General features: G+C 44.2%; 1 protein-coding gene across 1 annotated transcript in view; it reads left to right on the top strand.

The window, feature by feature from the left end:
• The window catches only part of LOC122161486, a 109529-nt gene that overhangs the window by 52105 nt on the left and 37161 nt on the right, over positions 1-20263 (top strand). The window lies entirely within an intron of this gene.

The raw sequence follows: 20263 nt of genomic DNA, 5'->3' as shown, positions 1-20263 counted from the left end.
CCATGACTAAGAAGTGACTTCTGCAGAGCTTTGTTTAATGACAGTGTGTTGCTGTGTGTAAAATGCATTTTATAAATTGAGGCAAACTCATCTGCATTGGCACTGGCATCTGAGAGGTTATTGTGCATTCACTGTAACCAGAGAGGCACAATAACGATTTTATTCCTAGTTGGCCTGTAAGCAGCTTTGAGATTATATTGCAGAAAGCTCTGTGGTGCCAGGATTTTATGTATTTGCATTAAACCCCAGCAATTTCAGGAAGCATCTGAGTTCTCATGCTGCTGATCACTTGTCTCTTCACTGAGGGCTAAATGGAAAAGTACGTGGCTGCAGGTATGGCCTGTATCATCCAAACAAGTGAAAGAATGCTGCTTTCAACACATGGGTTGCTTAAGCAAGATCAGAAAACTGTAAGCTTCCAGGTCTTCTGGGCTCATGGTCCCCACTGGCTAGGTATGACTGCAAGGCTGCATCAGGTACAGGAGCAACACTGTGCACCTCAATTTGAGAACAGGATAACAGCTGAAGAGGACAGCTGAGGTCTGGTTTCCAGCACCCAGGGCTGGGAGGAGCTGAGTGCTGCCTCAGACCCACACTGCAGCACAGCACATGTATCGGTCTGCTGAGTGAAGTGCAATTGCAGGCAGGGTTGATGTAGCAATGTGAGCCTTGCCCACAGTTCAGCCTTGGATGCTAAATTTGCAGTTGTTGTAGGCTGTATTTCTCTGGAACTTCACATGGAAATCAGTATTTCCTTCCTGGAAAGATGTGTGGATAAAAGTCTTGAAAGTTAACTTCCACCTGTCAAAGCAGAGCACTGTTAAAGACTTCCAAGGTAGTTCTGCATGAGCAGATATGTCTCTGTGAGTTAAATCTTAGTAGCCAGGTTGTGCCAGGGGCGATGATTAACAACCTGGCTAATTAACCTGTCTGAAACAGTGAATTGCTGGATCTATGGTCCAGGAGCAAGGTCACTGTGGGCTGGCTTGGGCATTGCTCCTTCCAGTTTTAATTTAAGAACTTTAAAATCAATTTGTTCTTCCAGAAGCGCATGCTGTGACTGTAAGCTGAGGCACTGCCTTAAACTAACAGCCTCATTCCTGGCCCTGGCACAGCCGTGCTGTGCTGGTTGACCATAAGGTATCAGGTGCAACACAACTGGCAAAGCTGCAGTGTTTGCTGCTCGTCCCTGGACTTGGAAAAATGTAGATGAGAGTCTGGGTGAATTGTTAGCTGGCTCCAAGATCTGTCAGCATCAGCCAGGTGCCTTTTGTTGCGGAGTGGCTTCAGGCCCTTGTGTTCTCCATTCCCTGCAGCACAGGCACGATCCCACATGTAAGCAAAATCTCTGCGAAAAACAGTCGTATTTACTGAGAGAGAAAGAAAAGCGAGCTGCAGCTTGGCCAGAGCCACTTCTTAATGGTGCTTGGAATGAGGCTAGGAGCGCTCCAAATGCAGACTGCTGTTTGCAGGGCAGCGGCGTCGTGCGCAGCTCTGAGCGAACTGGAACAGGGCGGCATTATCCAGCACAGCTGTTCCATCACACAGCAAACAGCACAGCGCAGACCTTGCCGGCCATAGCCTTTGGATCCCGATGAGGGCTGAGCGCTGCTCTGTTCCCTCCAGCAGCTGCTCCCCGTGGCTGCAGGCAAAGCTGGGCAGGAGGGTTCTGCTCAACGCCGAGCGTTCATCCCTCCCTCCCCACTGTGCCCCGCTGGCCCAGGCTGTGCTCATCCTGCTTCCCACGGCCGCTTCCCTCTGGGGGCCGGAGCAGCCTGGGCGTGAGCATGGTCTGCTTTGGACCTCGCTGGGCAGTGCTGCGTGGCCTGGGCTTTGCAGGGGCAAGCAGCAGCTCCTCGGCACAGCCTGCCAGTGCCCCCACGGTGGGATATCTGGGGGGCAGCTGTTGTATCTGGGGGATGTTTGAGCCGACGCTACTAATAGCACCTGAATGCTTTTTTGGCGGTGACTGCGTGTAATTAAAAGCAAAATGTCACACAGCAGTGCTGGCTGCACTTCTCTAGTGAAAATGTGACGTGGCGGCAATTAATTAGCTTGGGCAAACGATCTCTTGCTGTGGATGTTTATCACTGTTATTGTATTTATAGTCAAGCTAACTGGGTAGGAAAAAGGGAAAGGAGTGCTGTCTGCCTTTTTGCATTAGGGCAAGCAGATCATCAGGCTGTGGGACTCCCTGCAAGGCAGGGAACTTTGTCCTGTGCCTTTTTACTCCGATCTTTGATTTTAAAAAAGCGACAGGAAAGCTCGTCAGTAAGAGTGTCTCCTGAAGGGCACTGAGCTGCATGCAACAAGAACTGACAAGGCTCTTTCGAGGGCCTGAGCGAGTCGCAGTCAGTAAGGGATGATGGGAGACGATGGGTTCAGCAGGGCTCTGAGTGCATGGGAAGATCGGGCCTCAGTGCGTGCCAGCAGGTGGTGTTCTGAGTGCAGTGCAGGGAGGTGCAGTAAGAGTGCTTCCAAACCAGAGAGCAGGACTGCTGAACACACTGTGCTGGGCTTTCAGCAGGTGTCAGGCGCCTTTCCAAGTGAACTGTGCTGACTTTGCATGAAGTGAGCAATGCCTACTGGTGCCCAAAATGCAGTGCCCGTAATTTAAGTGAATTTGGCTGAGATCTTGAGCATATCCTTGTTGACGAGGCTAGTCTAAAATGCACTACATAATCTTCTCTATCATTTTAAACAATGCGAGCTTGAACTCATAGCATTACCATTTGAATATACATAGCTTGAAGCATGAAATACAGTGAGTAGGTATGAAATAGCGTGTGGGCTGACTTGTTCAGCTTATGTGTCATTGTTTAAAGGATATATAGTGCTTATCTTTTAGTACCACAGTTAAAAATGAACTGGAGAGGTTCCAGTAGTAAGTAATGAGAGTAATCTGAGGAATTTGATCTATGGCAGATATTTGGATGATTTAAGAGTGCAGTAGAGGAAAAAAGGGGAAGATGTGAATCTTGAAATATCCCCCCCCCCTCCCCCCCACAAACAAACAAACAAACAAAAAAGCATTGCAAAGGAAGGAAGAGTGGGAGGAGTGGAAGAGGCAGGGAAATCTGTAGTGAAGAAAGCACAGATTGGACATTAGGATAACCACTGAAAAAATGTCATCTGGACAGATGATGAATTATTGGTGAAGGTCTTGAGGAATAGTTTCATAGAATCACAGCATGGCCTGGGTTGAAAAAGAGTACAACGCTCATCCAGTTCCAACCCCCTGCTGTGTGCAGGTCGCCAACCAGCAGCCCAGGCTGCCCAGAGCCACATCCAGCCTGGCCTTGAATGCCTGCAGGGATGGGGCATCCACAGCCTCCTTGGGCAACCTGTGCCAGTGCCTCACCACCCTCTGGGGGAAAATCTTCCACCTCATATCCAACCTAAACCTCCCCTGTCTCACTTTAAAACCATTCCCCTTGTCCTATCACTATCCACCCTCGCAAACAGTTGTTACCCCTCCTGTTTATAAGCTCCCTTCAAATGGAAGGGAGTTGGAAGACCACAATGAGGTCTCCCTGGAGGTTGGATAAATCTTTCCCAAAAACTACTGCGACAGTTGACAGAGCTTTGTAGTAAACTAATGGGCAAGAGGAAACTGAGTTTTCATTTCAGCTTTGGCTCTTGTAGGCAAGGTCAGAATGAACTTTTAGATTCAATTTAAGGAATTTACTAAATTGATATTTTTGTTTTGTTACTTTACAGTAGATAAGTTTAGTTGCATTCCAAAATTCTTCAGTCTAGAAAAACGTCTGTAAAATCCTTTCTGCAGAGTTAGGAGAAAATAGCTATGGTTTAAAGCTATTTCCTGCTCATTTCTTATATATTTAAAGGTATTTTATATATTTTTAAATGTTGAAGAAGACTTTACAGCCCCTTTCCACATCCACTGAAATTTGTAGATGTTTGATTTGTGACTAGTGGAGAACTCAGTTGTTTGTCCAGATGGTCTCACAGATATTTGAACTATGTGAGTCATGCAGGGAGCAAGACCTAAATTGTGTAGGGTTCTAGGAGACTTAATGCCTAGTCTTGGGGAACTTATCTGTGGAGAGCCTTCCTACTGTTCCATAAAGTAACAAAACGCATCGCTCGTGACTAATTTAGATATGACAGCATTTAATCTTTTTACTGACATCGTCCATCTGTAGTGTGTGAGACAGAATCCAGATGCCAAGTGCTATCAGGGAATGTTTCAGCAGCAGGGCACTGCTTAGTGGTTAGTGGCACATGCAGATTTTGGTGGCTTGTCTTCCAGCAGCGCTGTGCTGTGTCTGTGTTTTCTTGCCTTCCTGATCCCATTCTTCCTCTAACACGGGTCAACAGCCACTAAAAGTGGTAGTATGTGCCCATGGGGTTTGAGGATTCCAGATTCTCCTCAGAAGCTTCAGAGGCTGTTTCCATGTGTTGTGTTTTTCTAAGTCCCTGCATACATCTGCAGATTTAGTTGTCTTGCAACAGGGAGATAACTGGAAAAGATGGAGGGAAATAAAAATTAATCTCTGGAGCAAGAGAAAACTGAAGCCAGCTGTCAGCAGCCTTCCCACTGGGACCACTAGACCATGGAGCCTAGGAACAGAATTTTAAAGTTGGACTCTCAAGTCAGAGTTTATATGCTTCTCACCGCTGGATAAATGCCATCCATTGGTCAGAGAGTAAAGGGGCTTGTTCCAGTTCTTGAGTTGTTTCAAACTGGTCTCTGGAACCTATTTATGTGGCTTCATGTCTTGCTACTCAAATACTTTCACTACAGAGAGGATTGCTGGGGATTATATTCAACTAGGTAGCAGCAGGAGGGAAGCTGCCCCACCTACAGCGTGCTGTGGGTGTGAGTGGGGAGCCATGCTCCTTTCCTGGGATAGGATTAGGAAAACAAGCTGAACGCCTTGCTGGCATCACTTTGCAAAAGCCTATGTCTGAGACAGGGGTAAGGAGTGTGCTGATTTGGTCAAAGAGCCTCTCTTCACTGCATCAGTCCCTTACCCATTAATCCCTAGGAGGAAAGCTGCTGGATAAGGAGGAATTCTAGAGTGTCTTAAGTTCAGATACCACAGCATTTGTAGTTTTAGGGGATGATTCTTGCATTCTTTTTTTTTTCTTAGAAAAACTGAATTAAAGTGGTAGAAGAACAAAGAGAGACATATTGTGGGAGCCTTACTCTGTTGCTGCACTGTTGGGGATGTGTTCAGAGAACACTCTGCTCCCCCACCCCAGTATATGGGGGATGTGGATTCTGCCTCATCAGAGAAAGAGACCTCTCTGACTCATAGAGGTATTATGGAGATGGGTGGAAAGGGATTTAGGCTGAGTACACATTTTTAGTCTCCTTCTTAAAAGCAGAAAATAATTTTTCTGCAGATTTGTAGATGTGCTGTAGTAAAGGAGAAGAAAATGATGTCACTTGGAGTAACACAATAGTGTGATGCTTGGTACTCTGCCTCTCCTCCTGTTCAGTGGTATGTTTGGCCTTAGTTTGCTTTTTTCCACATCCCATTGAGGAAAGCAAGAATTTGCTTGAGCATGGTAACAGCCTCGCTCACTGATGTCTGACTGTAAATGAATAATTGAGGGGGTGGGAAGGGGATGTTTTATGCTATGGGCCCTTTTGGGGGCATCCTCCCCTTTACTTTTTAATATTACATAAAACTGTTGCTGTCTGTTTTTGAGTAGAAGAGGTCACCTGTGAGTCTGCCAGGCAGTTCTGCATACTTGCTTATCTTGCTACTGACTCCTGGTGGCATTTTGCATCTGTGGTGGCTTAAGGACAGTGTCTGCTTTGGAATCTCTATGCACACTGTATCATCTGGGCTTTTGTTGTTTTCTGGATGGAGGAGATAGCAGAGATTTTAGCATGAGGACTTTGTTCTGCCTAAAACTCCCATTTCTAGATAATAAATTCTGACTGTCACAGTGCCAAAGATGTAGCTTTTTGTGCCTAGGGAGATACTGACAGAAAGCTGACTTAGATACAAGCATAAAATCCTACAGCAATTCCATCTTCCTGCAGTTGTATTTCAATCTGCTTTCAAAAGGGAGATCTAATTGTTATTATTGTAAGGAAGAAGATAGATGCTCAGTTGAGCAAGTAGCATCAATTACAGTAAGGTGGAGTTCCTACTATTTCTATTCCCCCAGAGGAATGGGAAAATAATAATAGCAATAGAAGCCACTTCACACAGACCAAACTTGGCTCTCACTTGGGACTGTGATTTTGTTGGTCAGCTTTTCACATGTTCTAGCAATTGCTGGGGTGTGAGCAGGTATGTGACAGCCCGGAATACCCAGTGTTTTGTACAATAGCTGTGCTGTAAAGTTGCCACTGGGGAGCATAGAAGCCTTCTTGTGATTTCCAGGCTAATTCTTCAGTTGACATAATTTTGGAGCTGCAAAAAATGTACTGACTTCTTCCTCAATCCCTAATCTCTTCTACCAGTCTGAGAACACACTGCTGGGGATAACATCCTGATAATAAGCTTCTCTGCTTCCTAAAGGCTGCATTGAAACAGAGTTGTTTCAACAATGAAGTTGTAGATTGAGTGGTGGAGTCTTTGGAACCGTGACTCTCTTGGACCATAGCATCTGAGTGCCAAACATTGCTGGACTCCAGGTGTCTGCACACAAGCCGTCTGCCTGCATAACAAATTGTACCTCTGGTGATCCCAGCCACTGCAGAATGTGATGAGCAATGATGAGTACAAGTAAAAACTCATGTATTTTGCCTATAACATTGCTGTCACCTGGGGTGAAAAACAGGAAGGCTAACCTCAGGGGAGGCTGTCGTGTGTTTTTGGAGTGGGAATACTGGTGATCATAGTGTATGCATTTGTGTGCCAGCCTGTTTTTCATAATTTCCCTGCTAATCCCTTGTCTAGCTATGAATCTGTCTTCATCCTTCCCACCTAATTTCAGTCTGTTCACCACTGAGAGATGTGTATGAGGAGAGCACTTTTCCTTCATCGCTGAAAGGAATTTCTAATCAGTATGAGACTGGAAATGCCACGCTGTGCTGAACCCAGGCGAGCACAGTTGTGCTTGCTTTGATTGCCTTGCCATTGGCATTACACAGTTGTGAAATTACAGAACCAAGGATCTGTGCAATTTGGTGACGAGAATTGATTCAATTTTTTAAGATTGCTGTGAGGTTAGCAGTGAAAACTCAAACAACTTGGAAAATGTCCTGGAATCAATTGGAGACAGTGCTGTGTACAGAGCAATTACTCCCAAGAAAGATTTCCAGTTCAAACAAGCTCAGGCTGCATTCGCAAGCAAAGGACACTGGAGTCAAGGGGATTGTGTAAGTTCTGATACACTTTGACATCCGCTAGGTTTTCAGCAGGAAAGATAAGCAGGCGCCAGGAACACAGTCTAGGAATGGTAGCGTTTCCTGCCTTCTGTAGAGCTGCACCTGCTGTGTTCAGAGAGGAAAAGCGTCCCACTTTCAGAGTGTGTGCCTTGCATTTGGGCTCGAAAGGAAAGGAGGCAGACAGAAACGTAATTAATCAAGGTGGGAGGAAACAGGATTGTAAAGAGATTCATATGCATCATTTGCTTGTCTAATGGCTCAAAGTCAGCTGTATGACAGCCTCCACGACTGTCTGTAGTCTGGTGGAACTTGGAGCTCAGCGAAACTGAGGCAGGGGAAGATCGGGAGGATGCAGCTGGCTGTGATGCTGGTCCCCATTCTCCTCATCCTTGGTCTTATTGTGAGCACTGCAGAATCTGGAGGAGGGGATAGCAGAGTTCAGCACCATTTGTTCATCTCAACAAACTGGTGATTTGTAAAGCTTTTCCAGTGCACCTTGGGATATTTTGTCAGTAGAAAGCACAAACTGAATGACCTGAGGTGTCTTTTCTTTGCATGTGTGCCATTGCCCTGAAAAGCATTGCTGGCAGGGATGTCTGTTTCCATCAAGCCCAAGTGCTGAGGTCTGTTAATCATTTTGCTTTTCTAGGCTGTGGCACTGCCACCTAGGTCAGGCTGATAATATGTGCCGCATGCTCTGAATGCAGCGTGTCAAATATAAATGTGTGTGTGCTGCATTCACACGGCTTTGTGGACTTAAAATGCATCCTGATTATTTCTTTTTCATGCATTTTGCAGCACGATAAACCTCCATGATCCCCAGTACATGCCTCGCTCACTGGTTTAATCACTAGAATAATCCTCCGCTAAAGCTCCTTTAGAATACAGCAGCAATACTCTAACTGTTCTCTTATGCCCCTAAATTCTGGGTTTTGTTAAAAAATATATATCAGTTGGCCAGGATCTTCCGTCGCCTCTTCTGGGGAAAATCTGCAGGAATTAAGGAGGGACGCTGCAGAGCTGCCTTGGTGTGCACAGCAGTGCTGCAAGCAGCACGTGCCCAGCCTTGCTGCTTCTCTTCCTCCTCTTGTCTCTCTTTACATACTCTGTACTTGTCAAATAAAACAAATGTTTGAGATGCTGAGAGCACTGGTCACTGCCACAGCTGGGGTAAATGGCTTTCCAGGCAGGACAGACACCTTCTGGGGATTTGTTTTAGGGGTTGTTGTTCCTATTGGAGGAAGGAATTTATTTCTTTTGACAGTAATCTCCTGAGGGACTCTTTCCTTTATTGATAACTTCAGTGTTGTCCTCTGAGTTAATAACCCCGCGTTGCATAGTCTGTCACACAGAAATGAAGTTGGGCTTCTGGTGTAGAGGAATGCCACATATAAAATCTATGAGACGGGGACAACAGCTGTGCCTTCACTTAGAGGAAGGTGCGACTGCACAGAACCATTCAGTTGAACATGAAAACAAGGCAGCAGCTTGATTTCACGGAAATACAATCTGCACGGACGGATTCTGTGTTTACACTTCATCCAGGTTATGTCATCAGCCAACTTAGAACACACAGATACTTACAGCTATTCCTGTTGTTGCATAATTTTTTTTTAAATATGCCTGAACTGTACCCTGCTCTTGGAGCAGCTTTCTGTCAGAAGAAAATCATTTGTTTAGGAATATGGGGTGATTGCTTTTGTTTCCCTGGGCACCTCATTTTGAAATATGCAATTAAAATACTAAGATTATCAGCCCATAGGATTTGAGCCAGGAGAGTCTGTTCTCAAAAGATTTTGATATCCAAGAGTAAAGCTGCACTTTTATGATTTGATTCAGTAGCCTTAAAAGATAAATCTAGCATATTTTGAGGAAGCAATAGCTATGCCAAGTGGTATGGGTCTGTCCAAGGTCTCATGGCAGATCTTCAAGCTCTGTCTGCCTCTGTGATCACCTAAGATTTTTGAATGTTAACATTTAGCTGACTTGAGTTCTTGCATTGTATTATACGGAAATTAAACTTTTGGTTTGTATGAATGTTAATGAACAGTCTTCCAGTTCTCTACACCTCACTGTTCTTTTCGAATCTGTATTTCAACTAAAGCTGTGCTGACAGCATCTTCCTCTGACCTGTTAGCACTGCACTCTGTCTCACATGCAGTGTCAGGAAGGAAGGAGCACAGAAGGATTCTATAAAAGAAACAGTTTCTAGCAGAGAAAAATTAAACGATTCTCTGGGTATCATCTGCACATTATAGCAACAGATACTTCCATACAAGATATCCAGGTTTGGATTCATCCAGCAGCAGGGAGTCTCTGCTTAGCCGTTGAGATCTTTGGTAGGTGAAGGTGGGGAAGGGAGGGAGGTCAGGTCCCTGCTACACGTCTCCAAGTTCTTTCTCTACTGGTCCTGTGTAGATGCATTCACCATTGTTTTTCTCATCTGCACACTTGGAACTTTTGTTTATAGACAACTAGTTTTAAGAAAACGAGTTGTTTTCTTTCTTGTTGGCAGCCTGTGTGAGAGGCACGTTTCTTGTGCTCCTGTCCCATCTGAGATTCAGACCTTGGGACTACAAGGTGTATTTCAGAGGCTTGTTTGGCTTGCAGAGGGTTGGTTTTGGTATGCAGCTGTGGTTTTTATCACTAAAGGAAATGTATGGAAAAGCACATAGAGTTATTGTACTTAGCTGTGCATCAGTGAGATCTGATTTTGTAAAATGCAGTACTGGATGATCTTTTAGGTCTTTTCCAACCCGGTGATTCTATGATTCTATGATTCTACTTGTAAAATAGTGTCCCCAGTTGTCGGGGGGTTTCATTATCCTACTCTGTTTAAAGACAAATACAAATAATGCTAATATAACTTTCATGAGTATATAAAAATCTGAATCTACCTCATATGTTTAGCTGACAGTCTATAACATGAAATTAGGAAAGCAAACCCCAGCATTAATTGTGTAAGACTTATATGTGCACTCCTGAACTCCAGAACATAGGTCGTATTTTATGGTAAAAGTGCCATCTATTGGCACGTGGCAATATTTGGTGCAAGTGGAACAAGAAGTTCAGTAAAGTTGCTGTTCCCATCTCTGAACTGCTTCCTGGCCAGGGGTGCTGGGAGTACAGTATGAGTATGTGCTGCCTCATCCACGCTCAGAGTGCACACAGAGCAGCCTCGGAGGAATATGCAGTGTGGGGGATGCTGATACGTAACTTTAAGCACTGACATTCAGAAAGGCATTTTAAAATTCAGCATTACCAGCAGGAGCAGACTTGTAAGGGAAATTTGTAAGAGCAGGCACAGGGTATAGCGCTTCCAGCAGTGCCTGCTCTGCCGTAACTAAACACAGGGGAAACTGAACAGAAGAAACTGAACACTTAAATTTATCATTCTGCATGAACATGCGTCATGTTTAAGACTTTTGGAAAACAAGGTTAATTTAAACTTAATTTCACTTGGCATGATGCTCCTGGAAGAAATCCTTTGCCATTTACTTTAGTTCTGAGAAAGCGACTTCAGGCACTGAAGGAGCAAATCATTCTGTAAGTAATAAATCACAGAGTGTATTTGAGGATAGAGGTATATTTTATACATTGCGTACCTTTTGTAGGTGGTGTGGGGGTTAGGTTTTTTGTTTCTTCTTCCTCCATCAGTCAGGCAGATGACCATTGTGGCTGGAGAGAAGTTGGGAAAGCCAGAACATAGAATCATAGAATCACAGAATCCTTAGAGTTGGAAGGGACTCCTAAAAACATCTGGTCCAACTCCCCTGCAATGCACAGGGACACCTGCAGCTCCATCAGTGCTCAGAGCCCCATCCTGCCTGACCTTGGGTGTCTGCAGGAATGGGGCATCCACCACATCTTTGGGCAACCTGTGCCAGTGTCTCATCGCCCTCATTTTTTCCTTATATACAACCTAAATCTCCCCTCTTTTAGCTTTGAAACCATTTCCCCTTGTCCTGTCACCACAGACCCTGCTAAAGAGTCTGCCCCCTTCTTTCCTGTCGCTCCCCTTTAGATACTGACAGGCTGCCCTCAGCTCTCCCCCTGCCTTCTCTTCTCCATCTGCTCAGCCCCAGCTCTCTCAGCCTGTCCTGTAGGAGAGCTGTTCCATCCCTGGCATCATTTCTGTGGCCCTCCTCTGGACGTGCTCCAACAGCTCCATGTCTCTCCTGTGCTGAGGACTCCACATCTGGACGCAGTGCTCCAGGTGAGGCCTCACAGCACAGAGCAGAGGGGCAGGACCACCTCCCTGACCTGCTGGCCATGCTTCTTTTGGTGCAGTCCAGAATACTGTTGTGTTTCTGGGCTGGTTTTGTTTTTTTAATCCCTTCTGGATGTGACAACTCCTCTGTTTTGGAAAGGCTAAGGGTTGGGAACTCATAAGCATCCAATTCTGTGCAGTAGATTAAAGACGTGAATTTACCAAAGGGAAAAAAACTGCTTTCAATCAACTGCTTCTTCAGCATGGGTGACTGGTGTGCTGACTTTGGTTAGTTAGCCCAGCTTTCCATCAGTCCTGTTTTCATTTTTAATTTTGCTATTTCATTTAATAACAACCAAAGCATTTTCCTATTCTCATTATATTGGCATATAGGACCTAAACAAGAATCATCTCTTAAATGTAAACAATAACAGCAGCACTGTGGAATTATTTTTTTTATTTTGGGGAGGTAATCACAGGAAAGGTCAGATTTGTCATCTTTGCCTTATTATGTTTATTTTATAAGCTCAAGCAATTTAGTGCTTGTGGTGTCAATGATGATGAGGAGGCAGTTGGACTAGATGATGTTATGGGTCGTTTCCAACCTTGTGATTCTATGAAGAACTTCAGGTTTGTTGGCCAGCTGTACACTGGAACGTGCAATCTGAATTGCTCTGGAAGGCACTGTCCTTGTATCAGCCTTGGTTTTGCAAAGCTACACATTCACATCAAGTTTCCAGATATTGTTTTGACTGCTTCACCCACCTCCTTCCAGAAGAATGTCCCTTTTCTGACATGTGCCTTAGGTAGTGCTGTGTTTGGCTGTGCATCGTGTAAGCGTGGGAAAGGCTTCACCTGCTTTACCCTCTCTTACCTTTTTAAGAGATCTTGCTCAATTTAGTTGCTGCTAATCAGCAGTGATTTTCTTTTTATAATTGAGACTATTGAGATTATGTTGCTGCCTGCGTTAATATACACCTGTGTCTTAATTTTGCCATCTTCAGCTGAGGTTAGCTTTTATGCACACCTCCAGAGCATCCAAAAGATTATTTCTGTCCAATGATTTGCAAGTGCTAATGTGCCGTTTTGAATTCACGGTTCAGAACGCACACAGCATCTCAGACTTGTGATTTTGCTGAACTGCTGATCTTACCAATTTTGCTATTCTTATTTCTGTGTTGCAGCTTCCAGTAAACATTTTAAGTAATTAATTTAATGATTAGAGGAGCGCTGACCAACGTGACCTTGCCAGAATGCTTTCTTCTTTTAAAGGAGATGATTAATTATGGCTTCAAAAGGAATTATTCCAAGAGGAATACTGTTTCCCTTGGAAGAGTTTTCTTGCTGTAGCATAAGGTTGCATCTGACATGTTCAGCTCTAATTCAGACCTGAAGCTGAATGTTATGAAGTCTCTTCTAATAATGTACCTTACGCCAGTTTTCTGGGAAACTCGGAACTGTTGAATGTGAAGTCTGTTTCTTTCATGATATTTGAAAACTTGTTGAAATACATCAATCAACAAGTTCAGCATCTAAGGTTAATTATAATTGGCCTGCAGTAATTTATTCTGCATCGTCGGATTCCCAGGGAGCAGGTAGCTGCTGACAGGCAGCTCTCTTCCTACTACAGCATGAACAGTATTGACTGCGTAAGGCTGCTAGACTTGTCCTTGACTTTTTAAATATATTTCCTAAGAGTTTTGCTGTCCACCTACAGTTTGAAATTTCGGTGCAGTCTCTTTCATTTTCACATATAACAGGTAGTGTTGCTGACTGGAGGGAACACAATCCAGCCGTACCAGGACAGGTACAGTCTTCTCTAGGTCTCTATGCTCCAGCGTCCTTCACCCATCTGTTTATAGAGCTGGTCTTCTATACATGTGACTATCAGTATTAGAAAGCAAAACCAATCAGTCTTGGACTTTTACAGTGAAGTCTGCACTCCCAGAAATGTAAATATCCAATATCTGAGTGAATTTGACATTTCCATCTTATTTCCCTCCGTAAGGTCCCTCTAAACTGAATTACTGTGGCTATCCTGCACCTGTCTACCAGTGGAGATGCTCTCCTGCCTTTGTTCGCTCAGAACAGAAAGATGGAGTAGCGCTTGGCCACGTCAGGCATCTCTCCTGTAGTTTGTTTGGAGCTGCTCTCTCAGATCTGTTCTCATTAACACGAAGGAGGGATCACCGTGGCCGCTCAGAGCTGAGTTCTGCCTCCTTTGTGCAGCGTTGTGTGACCCAAAGATGTGCACTACAAAAAGCTTGATCCCCAAGCTGTCATGGCAATTGCAGTTAAATAACGTAAATCCTTGATTTCCTGTTTTCCCTTTGGAAATATTTGCCAGCTTGATCTCAGGGATTTTCTTAGAACTGAGATTAAAGTAAAATAGGGGCAGAGGGATTTCTGAAAGGTGAAACATTTCTGCCAGTACTGTTAATGAGAAGACTGTAGCCCTAGTATGAAACCAATTCTGTTACATGTTGCATGAAGGCTGGTCATTTGAAATAATGTCAATGAAACAATCTTATTGCCTCTTGAGACTTACACTTGATAAATGCACAAGAGCAATTGAGAGCCTTCTCATGGCATTCATTACTTCTGTGGTACAAGGTCATAGATATAAGCCACGTGTCAGCCTGGATAGCTTCACAAAGATAAAGACTAGATGTATAACATTATGCAGAATTCTGGGAAAGAAAGAAAGGTCACATTTTTCAAATTTAAATGTTCAAAGTTAGCCTGTTAAATCTGTCTTCAGACACTTACATAAGCAACCTGCTTTTCAGAAGTGCCAGGCAGTGGCTCCTTCTGCTGGCTTTGCTGGCAGTGGTGTGTGCACTGTGAGCCTGTGTTCGTTGTATTGATCAGCCATAGCTGTAGGAGATGGGCCTCACTTCAAGTTCTACTCTCAAATAGTTTTATCTTAACCAAAGGTGGCTGCATCTGAACCGTTATCAAAATAATTCTTCATTCTTTATCATTAAATTTATAACACAAATTAGTCCATCATAAGGAGCTCCCTTGCCTCTTTCTGCTGCAAGTTTGACTGTTGTGAAAGTAGTATAAAGAAGTTGCAAAGTTGGCCTGAGCGGGTGCAACGTTTGAAAGTCATCTCTGATGTGAATCGTTTTATTTCCTATTGAGTGTTCTTCATAAAGATGACTGTAGCTGCTCTTTACAAAGTGATCTTCCCCAGGCTGGTAGGAAAAGTTTGGTGCATTGTGCAATTTTCTTGTTTCCAGACTGTGACTGGAAGAAAGCTCTGTGCTTTTTCGCAGCTTCGCTTCCAAGCTCTCAGTCTTCTGAGGGGTGTGCTGAGCTGTAGAGACATAAAAGCACTGCAATTTTGGAAATGTAAATTAACTGGAGGTTCTTATAGCATGTTTACATTCTTTCCTTTCTTTAAAAAGCAGTGTAGGAGCCTATGACAGCCTGGTTTTCTGACACAGTACTGTGAATTTTCTTAGGTAGTTGTTTTAGAGGTGAAGCCCAATGTCACAGCTGGATCAATTTAATTAAAGCAGACGAGGGCAGCGTGAGACTTGGGAGCTAACATCAGCACCTGCATTAAGAAACTCCAAGTGCCTGGAGAGTAGCTGCAGAAGGAGGAGGAATAACGCCTTCTGAGAGGGCATGGGAGGAATTTTTTCAATTCAAGGTTCTCATTTGAAATCTGATTATGATTTTCCAATCACTGGCTTTGTCTAAACAGTGCTAACTACGTTTGTTCGTGTTGAACAGCGAGAGCAGATGCACTCCTAAAAGCAAATACAAACAGATAAAGTCTTACTGAAAAGCCCTTTCAGATTCACATTTGTTAGGCCTGTCAGCTGCACTAACACTCTTTGATGTTGCTTTTACCTTCTAGATTTGCTACGTTAGATGTTGTCCACAATAAAGAACTATTGTATTCATTTCCTGGTTCGTTTACTCAAATTTCCTTGGTTGTTACACATCTGGGTAAGAATACGTAGGTGTAGAGATGAACGTGGTAGTTTCATCTTTGCAGTTGAATTGAAAGTTTGCTTGAGGTTACTGCTGATCTGAGTTGACTGTACTATACTATGCAGCCTCAAATATATTTGAGGACAACAGCATGAACAGTAATTGACGTACCAGACTTCCCAACCAGTACCTCCTACTGAGGACACAGTGAAGAACGTGCCTGGATTCTAGAATGGATTTGACTGGGAGTTTTGATGGCTACAGTTGATTTCATGCTTAGATTGTGCTAAGGTTTAAGGGACTAAACTGGAGTTGGCCCCCACCACTTTCAGCACTGTCCAGCTGTAAAGTAAATAGCATTTCCAAAGACATCCATCTGAAAAAAATGAGTGCAAACAGGATTGTATGGATGAGTAATCAGACCTGAGCAAACAATCAACAAATAGAGTAGGAGGACATGCCTGCTTCTTTCCACATCAGTAGCTGTGACTGGAGCACAGCCAGTGAATTAGTTGTTTGTTCAGCAGAGGTGCTTTCCAACAAAGGAGCATGCTTTGTGTCAGGACCATAGGTTTATGTTATTTTCTATCTGTTTTTCCCATCATTTTCACAATTTCACCATTACACCACTCCCCCATCCCTCCCACCTGCAATGTAGCTCAGTGAGCGAGGTGTGCTGCACACAGGCATGGTGGGCACGGAGCAAGGGCTACCATGGGAGGCAGAGCTGTAGAGCCACCCCTTTTCCCCATATCTCTGCTGACCGAGGGAGCCGAGAGCTCTTTCTTAAGCCTCACTGCAAGGCATTCAGTTCCTAAGTGGGATTTGAAAACTTTTTGAAACCTGGGTGGGTGACTCAGCGCATTATTGGTGGAGAGAGTTACCATGGGTGACCTGCAGAGTTGAAGAGCTGTCTGTCTCCTTTTGGATTCAATTGTGGACTCGTTCATTGCTTTGGCTAATTGGGAACTGGTTTCATTCACAACAGGAATGCCATTAGTGGCATTGTACCAAACTGCTGATTTCATTTTGATATGCTGAGCACTTTCCTTTATTAATTTTTCTTTATTATAGGAAGATGAAGCGTGCTTTCTCCCCTTAAATATTTTCTGCCTCTCTTCCTTATGCTCTATTTTTACTTTTCTTTCCCCCCTGCAGATTCACTTTCATTACCTGTTCATAAATGTAATGTAATCACAAAGGTCTTAGGCTCTGTAAGGCTTGGCATTGCAGGCCCGTGTTTGTGGTGTTGCTTTTTGTTGGTTTCTTTCCCACTATGAAGTTCATACTAATGGGTCATTGTCTGCTTTTTGCTAAATCCCCCCTGTCCTTCCCTCTTCCTGTTAAACCAGCCCACAGCCATAAGCACAACGACGTGAGAGGATCCCTCAGCACAGCAAAGAGCTGCAGAATGGCACTGCTGGGGCAGAAGAGGGATGACATCACTTATGGATTTCACTGTGGCAGCTGCCCAGGGACCTGTGTAGATCAAGCAGCTGATAAATGATGCACGCCATTCAGAGCGGGGTGGGTGGGTGCTGCAGCACAGCAGTGGCAGCTATGGCAAAGAGAGGAAGGTGGAGGGCTGTTCTTCACCTGTGCAGGGGCTCCCAGGTTTGTTTCCCACCTCACACAACCCTTCTGTCTGCTTGGTGTGTTGCATCTCCTGAGCTCCCCTCCTTCAGCTGCAGCTCCCTGCGGGTGCACATAACTGCAGCCTTCTCTGCTCAGTGAGGCGGTGGGAATGATGTTGTTAGCTCTGAATTAATTTTCTCTGTGAGTGTAAATCAGTCTCCTACTGTTATTCCAGTGAATTATTCTAAATGTAAATGCCACATAGAGACAAATGTGTGGATGCAACGCTGGAAGAGCATACTTGAAGAGTGATATTTCCAGTACACAGTTGTTGTTCTCTTTGTCATTAATATATACTTTTAATAAACTGTGGATGCTGTTGGCTTACAAAGCTGGCTGCAGCCATTTCTTGCTTCCTGTCCTCACCCCAAAAGCTGCGGGCTGGCTGGCTTTGGGGGAGCTGCCTGTGACCTATTTTCCATCACTTCTGGGTTACTGCTGAGGGCTGTGAGCCAGACCATGGCAGGAGCTCTCAGCCAACAGGCAGCCCCAGGGTTCAGTCCTGCTGAGCCATAACTCCGGAGGCACGGAGCTCTCTGGAATGAGGTGGGCTGTGCCTGGGGCCCAGCTGCTCTGGGGAGGCTGTGCTGGAGATATATCCTGTTTCTCCATGGAGGGTGAGAATCTGTTTTGATGGTTCTAGGTGTTTGGGTTTGGGCTTTCTAGCTATTTATGTCTTGTGTTCACTAATTCTTTGCACTTAGAATGTGTAAAGCAGGTCCTTGATTTTGGAGAGGAGCTATGATTTGGTGAGCAAATTCATCTCTCGTTGGGTCTCTGGAATATGTTTGCTGTTCCTCATCACTCAGTGCCATTCAGCCCTTCGGCAAGTATCAGCCAGCAACTTCTGGCTGCTCATCTGTAAGATGAACATCACAAGGCCCCACTCCTCTTTTCCTCTCCACCACTCTCTGTTAGGCTCTCTTGTTCTCCAGGCTCAAGTCAGCTGATGAGTCCCAGGAACAAGCAAGCACCCTACATGCAGGCAGGTCCCTGCAGACAGCAAGCATGCTATTCCCATGGCCCAGGGGCAGCAGTGACCCTACAGGCAGGGTGCAGCCAGCAGGCTGGGCTGGCAGGGCCATGCAGGAGGAGCTCATCCCACTGTGAGCAGTGTCCTTTTGTGGGAAGCCCCAAGCTGCAGGGCATGTAGAGCAGTGTGAGAATGAACCATGTACCTCATTCCTCCGTTTTGATCAAGCTTTATTTACCCATGCTCTTCTCCAGGATGCTCTCACTGCTCTGTGTCCTTAAGGTTATTCCTCGTGCAGACACCTTACTCTCTATTCAAACACAAAAAAAGGGTTTGTGCACACTCTTGTCAGTTGGCATTGGAAACGTTATCCATCAGCTTTTGTGCTCCTGTACCATGAATTCTGAGCATGCTCCTCGAATAGCAACAGCAGAATACAGAGTTGTAATGCTTGCAGAGAAGAATGTTGTACCACTGTTTGTGACACCCCCTCCCTACATTCTTCTGTATGGGATTTGTTGCCATATTTAACAGAATCTAGCATGACAGCCGTATGAAATGTGGAGAAATCTGCTTGAGCTAATTGGATGCAACTTGGAGCTCAGTGTTATTTTTAACAAAGTGTTGCTCTCTGCTGTCTGATTGCCAGTGCCAGGTCAGATCTGTGGCTTTGGGAGGACACAGAAGCCAGCTGCGGCCACATCAGTGGATTGCAGTGTGACATGGAGATGAACATTTGGAGGGGAGGGGAAGTATGGCACCCAGACCAACTCCTGCACAGTAAAATACTTGTCTGTCCTACTAGTACTGTGCAGTTGAGAAGCTGATAGACTGTTTTAGCCATTTCAGCTAACTTGTCTTCAAAGATTTTTGTACGGTTCTTGCTTCTTTTCTACTTGACCTAGTTTATACTGTGCATGTTGAGTCATTACCTACATTTAAAGCCTTCATTCTCCCACTTCCCTGATGGATTTTTAGTGCAATGGGTCACCGTTTCAGACTATTGTTTTATTTATTTGTTTGTAATCTTTTCTCCCGTGTAAGTTGCTTCAGTGCAAATTCTGGTCTTTTTTCAATTCTTCCCTGGAACATAGTGTTTGTGGGAAAACACCTAATGACTATCTTGGACCATTCTGTCTTAAAGGACTGAGAACTTCTGAGTGATTATGGATTTCTTTTTTTGGCAGAGTATGTGCATGCGGACTTGTTTTTTTTAAGAGGAGTGGAAGAAGGAACTTGACTCTTTTCTGAGAGGCAGGTCAAATCAAGGCATAGAGACTAGAACTGTGTTAGATCATGGCTCAGCAGGAATTGAAAAGAATGCTACCTGATGAAAGCCTCAAGCTAGGTACCATTAAGCTCCTTGCTGAGAACAAAGGGTTAAGGACATCGTTTTCTAACTTGAGAGAAGCTAAAATATTTTCCTAGATTAAGATAGATGATCATTCTGAGTGAAGGAGAAGTGGTTCATGCTTTCTCTGTTCTTCCTCTTTCTCTGCAATATTTTCTTCCCGACTTGTCTTCAAAGACTTTTGTATCATTCTTGCTTCTTTTCTATTTGACCTAGAAAGCTCTGCTTTCATTATAAGCTCTTGTTCACCTCTGTGTCCTGAGCTTCCATTAGTCTTGGATGAGTTTCCAGGTTCAGGTGATGAGTATCTTTGCAGTGTTGTATTTGATTGTTTATATTTTGAATTCAATAAATATTTAGTTCAAAAGCAGCTCATAAACTTGTCATGCAAAAGTTAAGTAACTGCACTGAACTGACCGATGCTAGAGTGAATTTACACCTCACTCTTATTCAGCATATTTTTGACACAGCCTTAATGTATAATGAACAATTTCACATGTAAGGAAAGCATTGGCAAGGATGATGTTTGGTAGGTCTTGCCACAAATGGAATGAAGTGAGAGCTCAAAACCAGTCCAACCAATGCTTTCCCTCTCCAAGCTGTACAGGATCAACCTAAACGCTGTTATTTCACTTGTTCTGCAAACGTTTTAAGTATGACATGATATATAACTTTTGACAGGAGTAATGATGGCAGTGTCTGTATTTTCACTTCACTCAGTCCCTATAGAGAAGCCATGTAAAGTCTGTTAAACTCAAATTATTAATTACATCAGCTGCTGTCCTCTGCATCATGTGTGTCTTTCTATTAGCTGCTTATTTCATGCAT

This window comes from Centrocercus urophasianus, unplaced genomic scaffold (assembly GCF_019232065.1).
Source record: "Centrocercus urophasianus isolate 14NV4802_14NV808 unplaced genomic scaffold, USGS_Curo_1.0 seq_19, whole genome shotgun sequence".
NCBI lineage: Eukaryota > Metazoa > Chordata > Aves > Galliformes > Phasianidae > Centrocercus > Centrocercus urophasianus.
Note: the sequence above shows the minus strand (reverse complement) of the source record. Positions and strands in the feature narration are given on the sequence as shown.